The sequence below is a fragment of the Cydia pomonella genome, chromosome 6, assembly GCF_033807575.1.
Source record: "Cydia pomonella isolate Wapato2018A chromosome 6, ilCydPomo1, whole genome shotgun sequence".
Classification (NCBI taxonomy): Eukaryota; Metazoa; Arthropoda; class Insecta; order Lepidoptera; family Tortricidae; genus Cydia; species Cydia pomonella.
The window spans coordinates 389,328-401,685 of record NC_084708.1 but is presented as its reverse complement, the minus strand read 5'-3'; the positions used below and the strand labels follow the sequence as shown (position 1 = coordinate 401,685).

Sequence of the window (12,358 nt, the reverse complement as noted above, 5' to 3'; positions counted from 1 at the left end):
AGGTTTCTAGTGCCTCCACCTTTTCGCGGGCTGGATTTAATTAATTATTTATTTGAGCATTATTGCACAATAAATGATCATAGAAATGGCGGATTTAATGCCAGAAGGCAATCTCTACAATTCAACGATGGGCTTAACCGAAAGATTGAGTTGGTGCAGGGTCGAACAGTTAGATCCTATCCTAAATTGTATATCTAAATATTAAGCCTATGTAGATCGATTGAGCTAACGATGTTGATAAAGAAAACATCAAAAAAGTTATTTCTGAGATGAAAGTATTTTTTGTTACAGTCGCCTCGGATATATTGGAGCTGCTGATTGGTCAAAAATATCTGTACCCGCATTCTAGCGCCTTGAAAATAGAGGCGTGTTTAGATATTCGTGAGCACCTTGGCCGCTCTGATATATCTGATGGGGACTGTACAATAGTTGACGTTTCAGCCAAAAGCTACTGAATGCAATTTTATTCTTGCACGTAGCTTCGCGAAGTAAGGGCTCAAATTACAGTGTATTTGCCCTGATTTGGACTTCAAAAACCTGATTTTGGTTTGATATTGATGATATGAAAAACCTGATTTTGCTATGACAGTGCAGCTCGGCCATCTTTGTATTGTGCGCGACATGAAGTATAAGTAATGTATCTCAATATCATCATTCACAATGTCGTTTATTTGAATAACTAAAAACATATCATTTAATTTCGTCTTTGCTGCAATTAATTACTATTGTATGAAACTGTATCCATCATTTAAAAAAATCCTAATACATATAAACATACTTAAATGACTCTCGGTAGACTTAATGTTTCTATAACAAGGTATACAAATTAAGAACAATGCTTAGAAATATTGGAAAAGTGGAAAAACTCAGTCCGTATCGCTCTGCCAACAGAGCTACTGAGACTTATCCGTTGGCAGCGAATATTTCCACCATATACCTCATATGCGCATTTTTTTTAAATTTATTGAGAAATAAATAGTCTTAAAATAAACAAAAACATAATTATGAGTTGGAGTCTCACCTGAGTCGGTGAGTTTTTCCACTTTTCCTTTATTTATTTTACGCTATGACAACCCCTCTGGTGTTGCAGGTGTCCATGGGCGGCGGTAATCGCTTACCATCAGGTGATCCATCTGCTCGTTTGTCTCCTGTATCATAAAAAATTCCAAGCATTGTCGTATCGTTTGCAGACGTTACTGCTTGATAAAAAGTTAAATCAAGATCAGATTTTCCAAGATCGAACGCGTCTCCCGGAGCCTGGGAAGCTCGGAGCCAATAATTAATCACGTCGTAACGGTTGCATCGTTAATGATTTCGGTGAACGCCACAATTCGACCAGTATTTTTGCCACTCGGTGTGTAGAACATGCTATAATTCGGCTACTTTAATGTCATCGCTCTTCATTTCGGTGAACGCCACAATTCGACCAGTATTTTTGTCATTCGGGCCGAGCAAAGCTATTTTCATGAAACGCGGCTACTTTTTGTCATCGCTCAACATTTAATCCACGTGATTTACTTACGAGCCGAGACAGAGGCGAACCAAAAAGGAACTGTTTATGATATAAGAGGCAAACGAGCAGACGCTTTGCCTGACGGTGAGCGGTTACCGTCGCCCATGGACAGCCGCAACAAGCATGCAGCAAAAGTACACGCTCTTTGTTCAAGGTCGTTCTTTTGAACAGAAACAATTATTAAATGTATAAAAAATATTAAAAGGCATTTTTTTTACTTTTTGCTTCTTCGTAGTTGTTCTAGGTTTTAGAAATTTCCAAAGAGAACTCTCGAGCGGCATCCTCGCATGAGTCGCGTTACTTGTATTCGGGGACCAAATGTTCTTCTTTCTTGTTCCCTTGCTTCCATTGCTAAGGATCCCGACTACATATGATTTGTCTCCTTGCTGTATTGTCATAAGCTATGTGGACTACACGGTTTGGACTGCCGCCAGCCGACCTCTTCATTGCGTTCGACTATCTTATACATCCCCAGCCCGAGCACGTTTGCCATTCATTCGACCTTAAATCATATGTATCTCCATATCATAGATAGATAGATAGAACACTCTTAATTGGCACACGTCAGTAAAAATATACAAGAAAATAAACAATTGATTAAATGTAGAGGCAGACAACAGGCGGTCTTATCGCTGAAAAGCGATCTCTTCCGAACAACCTTTGGGTAGCAGAAAAAGAGAAGTTAAACGAAAAAGTAGGTGTCGCTAAACCGTTATGAAGCCTACATTCACACACAATTACAGTGAATAAACATACACATATTAGAAATACAAATAGACATACATAAACATACATATAAATATATATAAAATTAACCGAAACATAGCATATATCATGCAGTGGAGACCGCATAATATGCCCGAAGAATAAGGGCTCTCTCATGGCATGTTGTGGAGAGCCCAGGGGCAACGTTGAGCTCTGACTCTTAGAATAGATAGGTTTTTTCTCCTAGCTGTCCAAGGTAAATACGCAACAGTCTCCGCCAACATCACATCTCAAAAGCGTCACACTTTTAGAGGCTCCACGTTTTACATCTCAGTGGAACCTCGAGCGACACGCGCGCATCAGTCGAGTTACACTTGTATTCGGGGACCGGTCCTGCGGCCAGTTTTTGCAGCCTCGCCCGCTGCTCGTTACGTTATCGAGACACGACCGACAAACATATGTATATACATATAGATATAGACATAATACCTACAGCCACGTAAGAAGTGAAGTGGCTATAAAATCACGGGGCGTTTAGAGAAATTTGTATTGTCTTTAGGTGCCGGAGTTTTTAATAACAGACTTCTAACATAAGACTGTCATTAGCTGGGGATATAAGTAGGATGTATACTACAAATCTGTCTATAAGGGTGTCGGGATTAGACTGCCTTTCCACTGGGGAGAGTTGAGACGAGAGATGTGCAGGAAATTAATTTGTTTTAAAAGTTAGGGGTAGTTTTGAAATTGAAAAGAGGGTTATTAGTTGGGTATAAAACGAAATTACACTTGGCCGACGGTTCTCAGTTGATTTGGAGTCGTGCTAACGAACGGATGTAATAAGTCGAGATTATTATGATTGTGAATACTATTATAAGTTGGAATAAGACAGGAAAATAAATGTTTATTATTTTACACGTGTAACGATAGTTTGACAACTGTGCGTGATACAACAGTGGTTATTCTTAATTATTGCTCTTTATTTCTTCGAAATGACCACAAACCACCTCCATTCCACGTGAAAAGTTTATTACTCCAGCCCCCAGCCTATGCGTATTAGAATAATGGGGTTGTAGGGTCGTATTAAAGGTAATACGACCCTACAACCGACCCTAGCGAAGTATCGTTAATTAGAGTATAGGTAAGGACCTATACTCTAATTAACGATACTTCGCTATGTGGTTTTAAGCTGTATACAGTCAGCGACTGTGGTGTACGATACACCATCGTATCACTTATTTGGGTTGTTATTTTGGGTTGGGGACGAATTTGGATGGCAACTATTCCGAGCACCGTTTAGTTGACGTTCGGATCTCAAATGATCGCCGCCGCATTACAGTCGTGATTATGACGTTTATTCCATCACTCGTTTTATCAAGGAAGTTGACAGATACCGCGGCGGCTAAAGCAACGCCGCAATAATGCAGATACAATTCGAGGCGCAGTCTAGACAGTGTGACCTCCTGTAGTCAAACATCGGTTTTATATTAGCTATTGAAAATTCTACTCGTACTTAAATAATATTCTATTCTCTGCCAGCGGCAGTGCGATGACTCCAAGCCCAGCTGGTCCATTTATCCGGTGTACTATTATCGGTACTAACAACACTAAACTGACCATCTGTGGACCCTATGTGTTTGCAATAAGGTTTAAGAAACGTCAATGGACAAGTACATGGGCTAGTTAAGCGCGTGCCCATTACCCTGCCGTTGCATTCTTAAACCCTGTTCTCTTCTTTGTCGTATCCTCATGAGTCCATGACTGAAAGATGTGACGACTGCAGCCACCAATACTGTTCGAGCTGCTCTATCTTGGGCCTGGTGTATACTAGCCTGTAATGTGGCTTTGGCTTAGACCATAGTTTTACTAACAGGACTGGCATTTCAGTCACTTACCTATCCCTCTGTCAAAAACCTTGCACAATCGTATAAAGACATTTCCATGAGTGATATGTTTGAGAGCGTCAAAATGAGAATGTGTTTGTTAAGTGTCTCTTCGTGTTTTGATCAATTTTTGTTTGCATCTGTGAGTAATCTTTTGCATGCGTTATTTCTTCACCTTCTCGCAAAATTGGGCAGACATTATTCTACGCAAAAGGAATGCCTTAGCTTAACAGTCTCTTGACGTGAAATATGTATTTCATACAATTTTTTATTTTTTTATTCTTTGACATTTGGAGAACCTTTACACCTCCAAATCTTATTATTGTGTATTATTATTTTTCTCCGACCGTGGGGACCTTATACATCTCCAAACTTAATATATTAACCGTGGAGACTATACGTCTCTGTCATATTGTATAATATACTTGACTTGGTACATACTAGTTATGTACAGAATGTAGCATTAGTTTATGAGACTGCTAGTTTAACAGTCCAGACGCGGTTTATTTATTTAGTATAAATTTTATTTTGACACTTGGAGAGACTTTACACCTCCAAATTTTATTAGTATTAGTACTCTGACATTGGGGACCTTTTACATCTCCAGATTTAATGTGTTTTTAACCATAGAGACTATACATCTCTATTGTATTGTATTAATTATTTATTTTAAGATTATTATAATGTAATGTTTACCCAGGTATTGGCTGTTGTATTTATAAATGTTGTTATGTATTTTTCATGTCACTATATGATGTTACTATAAATGTTGTATTGACTTGTAAAAGAGCCCTTGAGGCCTACTTGCAGAATAAATTTTTGAATTTTGAATTTTGAATTTTTAGATGCTAAAAATGTATACAATGCAGTTTTAAACTCTTTAATGTTTTCTTGTTTTAGGATGCGTAATTTATTAAATATTCGGGGCGCCATATCCATTATGCTTTTAGACACAAAGGCGGTTCTAGATGACTTATAATTAATTTTTCTCTGATGACGCCGAATATTACATTTAACATAGGTTCCTATTTCATACACATATAAACAAGGAACTGTCAGTATTTTAATATAATTCTCTAAAATGAGGTTTACATGAATCCATGGTTGTAATACCGCATACTGATCTTAAACATTTCTTTTGAGTCTTGAAAACCAATATCAGATTGGCTGTGACATAACGATGAACCCGCACGATCTTTCGTCCCCTTCTAATTTCAAACATTAACATAATTGTGATACATAAATACAAGTTACAAAAATTAGGAAGTCAAACAAACTGCAAGCTGCATAGTGAACAGAGTAAAAAGAGAAAAGCAAATAAATAACAAAAAGAGCTCCGCCGTGACAGTGACGCCTGTCACTGCCGTGACCAGGATTCGAACCTGGGTTACTACGGCCACAACGTAGGGTCCTAACCACTAGACGATCACGGCTATCGGAGCTGTGTCCGACACAGCGAAAAATCCAACCACTTTAAGAAATTTAAAATAATCTTGTAAATTAAAATGGTCTTTAAATAATATTACATAAAACGTAAAATGGTTTATTTACTGTCGAATCTGTAGTTGCGTTGATAACATTACAGAAAATACTAATTTAGAACCCTGCCATAATAAAGTAACCAAATACGAGTGGCATAAATTTATTGAAGGAGTGAAAGTGACAAGGTTCTAGGGCGGTTACTCGCTGACTTTCACTTGTGATCAACTCTTGCGCCGCCGTCCGATACAGATTTGCTTTTTTGTCGCAAGGTGTTCAAAGTGATTATAGAGATACTAGCTTATGTTCGCGACTTTGTCTGCGTGGATAATGATGGTCAATAAAACTGTTCTATTTCCTTCCCCGGGTCTCAAAGTATCTCTAATTTAATTAATTTGTATGAAGATAAACTACTTCCCCACTCTTTGTACTATGCAGAGACTGCAGGCAGACTGACCGGTAATGGGTGGGATGCCCTTTATGCTCACAAGGTACTCGATCATCGTATTGCATTTTTCAAAAATGTCTATTTGAGTATTGGCGTAGCGGTTTCATCCCTTACAGGCCCCTTGTTCTATACCTATTATTAAATTACCAGACACAGACAGATTAGCCAAAAGTAACAGATTGATTACCAGATTACATATCACAAGGTCATGTATGTGACAATTTTATTTCAGTTTAACTGCACGCTGTGCACTCGTATTCAGAAATAGATAATGCAACCTGACACCAATTTGATTGTTTTATGTAGGCATATTTACGTAAAGATATTTTTTTATAATAATAAGAGCCGGGAGGCTAACGAACTTACATTTGACGTCCAAATGATGTTATTTAGTTAGAAATTCCCGTGTGCATTTAGCTCCTACTGGCCCGTACTTATTGGTGCGAACGTGACGCACGAGCGAACAAAAACAAAAAGATATAATATTGATGTCATAATCTTCTTCTTCTTCCTAGCGTTGTCCCGGCATATTGCCACAGCTCATGAGAGCCTGGGGTCTGCTTGACAACTAATCTCAAGATTTAGCGTAGGCACTAGTTTTTACGAAAGCGACTGCCATCTGACCTTCCAACCCAGCGGGTAAAACTAGGCCTTGTTGGGATTAGTCCGGTTTCCTCACGATGTATTCCTTCACCGAAAAATGTCTGGTAAATATCAAATGATATTTCGTACATAAGTTCCGAAAAACTTATAGGTACAAGCCGAGGTTTGATCCCGCGACCTCCGGATTGGAAGTCGCACGCTCTTACCGCTATGCCATCAGCGCATCCGATAATTTATAATTTTCGCGCTTCATAATGAATGCTTCATGATGATGTCATAATGTGAGTTCGAATTAGCCTCCCTGTATAAACTGTCAAAATAAATCTATACAGTTTTGACTTGATAATGTCAAATTAAATCAAATGAAGATTTTTAAAATTCACATGCCGCTTCTAGAAGACTAATTCTGACCTGATTTTGTTATGGATATGATCTGCCATATCCATAACAAATTTATAATCTATTATTACAATCAGAATACGCCTCCATGGCGCCTCTAAAAGCTTATTGCCAGTCCATGTACACTTGCGCCATCTCAAAGCTTATTGTCAGTCCATGTACACACGCCCTGTGGACCAGATATACGCAGAAATCGTACAGTGCTCTCCGGGTCCAGTATAACAATGCCTTCAGGGTGCTGATGGGGCTGAAGGAATATTGTAGTGCATCGGGAATGTTTGCGGAAGCTCGAACGGATTGTTTTTATACAATAATCCGTAAACGTGTCGCCTCCCTGATGCACAGGATATGGAACAGCACCAACAGCATCCTGAAAGCCATTGCCGAGAGATGGGACAATCCTATCTTATTTTTCTGGGTGAGAAAACACGCAGTCGAGTTTTATCACCCGGAAAATATTATTAAAGGATTATTTTTGTTTATTCATTTTAATTTTAAATTTACTAATTTATTCATATTCATCATTCTTTACTAACCATTTTTCTACATGTGTAACAACTACTAACAAAAATATGGATTTGAAGTCTGTAAAAAAGAACTATTTTCATTTTTTTTAACCCATAAGTCACACGACACCGGCATGCTACGATCGTAGCAAAGGATGTTTCGTAGCGACTAGGTTCGGCGTACTGTGGTGCAAGTCTTGCCTTATATACGATATTCGGGTATATAAAATGATGTTAGTTGCATGCAAATACTACGTCATGTTATTTCCAAAACTAATACGAAATCCAACATGAAATTTAGGTGGAAGGTAAATATTGGTGTTTGATAAGTTCACAGATTGCAGCGGCATTATGCTCAGTGGGGATCTTATTTTAACGTCCAACTTTTTTTTTACTTCTTAAATGTGTGTTTTTGATGTACTATTTGGTACTATGTAGTCTACGTAGTTTATTTTAATAAAATTAAAGCCGTTTAGGAAAATAATCTTTTTTGGTACCCTCTAATTTTCAATGTAAATTATGGCGTGTAGCCTTCTATCCGTGCTGCACATTATTTGTGACGACAGCATGCGTTTCAAGGCCGTGAATTGTTCCCCTTCAGAGGGCCTACCGCGCACACCAAAGTTCGAAAATTGCGGGCATCTTTCTCATTTACCCGTAATTTTCAAATTCGGTGTTCGCGGTAGGCCCTCGGGAGTCACGTGGCACGATACGGAGCCTAATTCAGATTTAACGGGTGTGATCTTATTTTGATACGACGTGAAATGCGCGCCAATCACCAAGACGGTCGTCAAGGTTGTACTCGTATCAAAACCAGTTCAACACCATAACAGATTATTGGATCTGAATCGGTGACACGACACCGACATACATACGGTGGGACATTTCGTGGTAAACTATTTATTTATTCTATGTTTCTTTCTTTTGTTATGTTGTTATACTTTTTTATGTCATAGTTTATTACGAATAAATGCAATGATTTCTGATGATTTCTGATTTCTGCACTTTAAGTGGTACCTCTCGTATTGTGTCAAAAAGCCATTAATTTCTTTCTTAACAACAATATGAACGTTAATGTGACTCGAAATAAACTTTACTTTCCTCGTACCAAGTTAATGTCTTGAACATTGACACAATGATGAACGACGCAGAAAAAGTTATTCCTTGACAAGTTTTTCAGGACAAATGCACGATTCCTTTGGGAGTGAGTATTTTTGTAATAATATTTTTTACCAGTTCTAAGCATCGAGTAAATCTGCGAGCAATCATATTTCCTCTTACCGCCAGTGCCCTGCGCTCCTTTTCTATGTCATTATCGTGATAATACAAATAAATGCCATGCAGAGTTGGCTAGACTCTGCGCGCGTGTCAATGTGAAACGTGTCATTCGTGGTTCGGACTAATTTATAACTATAATTTAATAACAAGCTACATAATTAACACAGATAAACCGCAATTCAAAAAACATTCTCATTAGCAAACTAAAACCTAAAGCGCCTGCAAAAACATGTGCGGCAACAACTCTGACAAGCATATTTACCTTTATATTTTTCACACGCAAAATTTAAATAACACGAACAAACTGTAAATTAATGAAGTCCTAATGTAGTGGGTAGTTATAAATACTGGCGCTGCCAGCTGCCCGCGGCGGCGGGCGCGGGAGCGTGAGCAAATGGTTGTTTTGTTCCTAACGGCGCAGTTTTACTAGAAATTATACGCTTTGTTACAAAGAGATCTGAATTTTATTGTGTGTGCTATGTACGGTTGAGCTGAGTTGGGTTGAATGAACACTTGTGTATTTGTTTTTAAAGGTTATCAAAGATTTCAAAGTAAATATAGGTCTGTTCATATAATTCCGAGCGAACATGTATGTACACAAACGCTATATGCGCGAACGCACTGGCCCACTTCCTAGGGCCCGTAAGGCCCGTCTTTAAGAAGTTAGTACATAATTCATGGCTTGTATTTTTTTATAAAAAAATGTCATGTTAATTTTTGTTTTGGGAGGCTAACTTTAAAACCTAAAAATATGCTATCATTTTTATTTTTCTGCGTCGCACTCACACATCAGTCATGTCGAGAGTTAACAGTTTAATCATTATATCGCCAAAACAATAGATGGAAACGTACGGAGTTTTTATTATTAAATCAATAACAAAGACCGACCATCTCAAACAAAGCATATTTTCTGTTGATATTTATTATACACAGTTTCAAATTGCATACATAAACATTGTTTTAAGGATAAATGTCAGTCCGTTGCACTTAGCTTGCATAAACCGCACGTAGCCAAACTAGCACAGAAACGAAAACAAAAAGTTAGCCTACACCTTGTTTGGCACAACACGTTTTTGCTTAATATTAATATTCATCACTCTGCGGCGTCTAATAGTATTTAGATCGGTCAAGTGAGGCTACAATAATGTTAGACGACCGGTCTGGCCTAGTGGGTAGTGACCCTGCCTAAGAAGCCGATGGTCTCGGGTTCAAATCCTGGTAAGAGCATTTATTTAACACAATATTTGTTTCTGAGTCATGGGTGTTTTCTATATATTTATCGTTGTCTAGGTACCTACAACACAAGCCTTATTAAGCTTACTGCAGGACTTAGTCAATTTGTGTAATAATGTCCTATATCATTTATTTATTTTAATAATACTAGGGTTCCGTTCCTTTCAGATTCACAAATAAAAAGAGTTTTCGTCTTGGTTTCCTAAATATGGACTGAAGTCAGTTTTTTTATTTACTTAGGCAGATATGATTTTAGATTTATTAGGACAGATCGTAGTTATTACATATTAATCATAGATGAATAAGCTATTTCAGAGTGATCACTTCATATATCAGCTTCCTTACTTAATCAATAATCATAATAAGTTGTATGGTGGGTTATTAATAAGCTCACTTACAACTTAATACTTATAAGTTTTCGCAAAGCGTGCTTAAAACTTTTTTCTATGTATGGAGTAAGCACTCTAAGCCTACTATGTGTTAATAGATATCTATTTGTACAGTATCCGAAAATTATTATTATTATTATTTGGAGCTTGTCGTGTCCCACTGCTGGGCAAAGGCCTCACCCCAATCTCTCCACTGATCTCTGTCCAGTGCTATGTCTGGCCACTCCTTCATGAAGGAGTCCAGTTCATCCCGCCATCGCCGGTGAGGTCTGCCAGATCCCCGATTCGAGTTTTCGGGCTCCCACTCTGTAGTGACTTTGCCACACAACTCATTCGGCATTCGGCAGACATGACCAGCCCAATCCCATTTTAGCTTGGACGCTTTCCGAGCTACATCGATGATTTGTGTCTTGGAGCGCAGCATCCGAAAATTATTACCGATAATTAGTACCTGCTCATTGTTACTGCCTGTCACAAACAAATTGGAAAAGGAAACTCTACGCTTTATATTAAAATATAAATATATCAATTATCCTCCTCCTTATAAAATACAAGCATTTCTGAAAAGAGTTCGCTCGGCCAGATAAATGAGTCTTTTTGATATTGTAGCCACAAATACATACGAGTATACGTAATGCTACGAAAACTTTGGCAGCGAATGTGTTAATAAAAAAAGATCAATAATACCATTTGCGCTATAGAAATATATTTCATATTTTAGCACATTAGGCACTAAGTAATAATGCTTTTCAAATACTTTACTCGTATCAATGCAAAGAGATTTGAATTCAAATGTTAAAAGCATTTGCTTCATATTTTATATTTTTAATATAAATATACATAGTTACTTATCTACGTTCTGGAGAGATATTCTGATTGTGAAAATACCATTTTGATGTGAAAATTATTGTGATTCTTTTTAATGTGACTGCATAAAAGTACAAATAATAAAAAAAACTTTAGTAAGTTAATGAATGATATCGCATGATGAATTTAAAACATGTAAATCCCGACGTTTCGAAACCTTTACGGCGTTCGAGGTCAGCGGGAGACCAAGGAAAACATACGGCCCGATTGCAAGAATGATTAAGACACGTTTAAATTCTTGGAAAGATTTTTTAAAAGATCGATAACTAAACGATTCCGCTCTGATCCCAATAAGATCTATCTACGATATTTCTAACGTCAAAGTGACATTGGTTGCCCGAATCGAGTTGATTCGGTCAATTATACGACATACAAACGATATCTAAATCAGAACTTATCTAAACCAGAACTCATCGTTATCGTATTTCATGCTTCGAATCGAGCCGATACATTAATATGTTTACATACAAAAAATTATTTATATACATAATGTTTTATTTTAATTCATTATATAGTCCGTTCTTAATTATAAATCCGTTTACATAGTCTTATTTCACGAGTAACTATTGCGGTAACCGAAGACAGTAAACAATTGTTTAAGTACTTATGTTATGAATTAAAGCTAGCTTAAATATTCTTACTTAAAAAGTGAATATTGAAGGTTCGTAATGGGAACAAAGTTTGGGCACCGCCTGTCAAGGTGTCCGCGCTTCCCAAACTTCGTCGCAGTCAATTAAATGTTTCGTATCGACTTGTACTTTTATTTCCCTTTCCATTTCAGTATTAAGGAAAGGGGATGGCCGCTTTTCCATTCAAAGGTAGTCCCTATTTTCCTTTCTGGATATTGATATTATGGAAAATATTTTTATTTAATTTAATGTATATTAACCATAGCTATACCCCTACGTTTGACTTTATGCGACGTTTTGATTATTGTAAAAATTAGGAGCGTAAAACAGATTTCATACAATTTTTTAAATGCTTCTAACTCTTATAGTAATTAAAAATTCGATAAAAATCAAACATAGGGGCGTAGCTATGGTTGATATCCAACTAAT

The 12,358-nt window shown here is 37.4% G+C and overlaps 1 non-coding gene across 1 annotated transcript; it reads right to left on the bottom strand.

The window, feature by feature from the left end:
- Nucleotides 1–5,459: 5,459 nt before the first annotated feature.
- On the bottom strand, nucleotides 5,460–5,531 carry Trnah-gug (transfer RNA histidin (anticodon GUG)). Its single transcript has one exon. It is a non-coding gene; the product is annotated as a tRNA-His (tRNA).
- Between the last annotated feature and the right edge of the window lie 6,827 nt (nucleotides 5,532–12,358).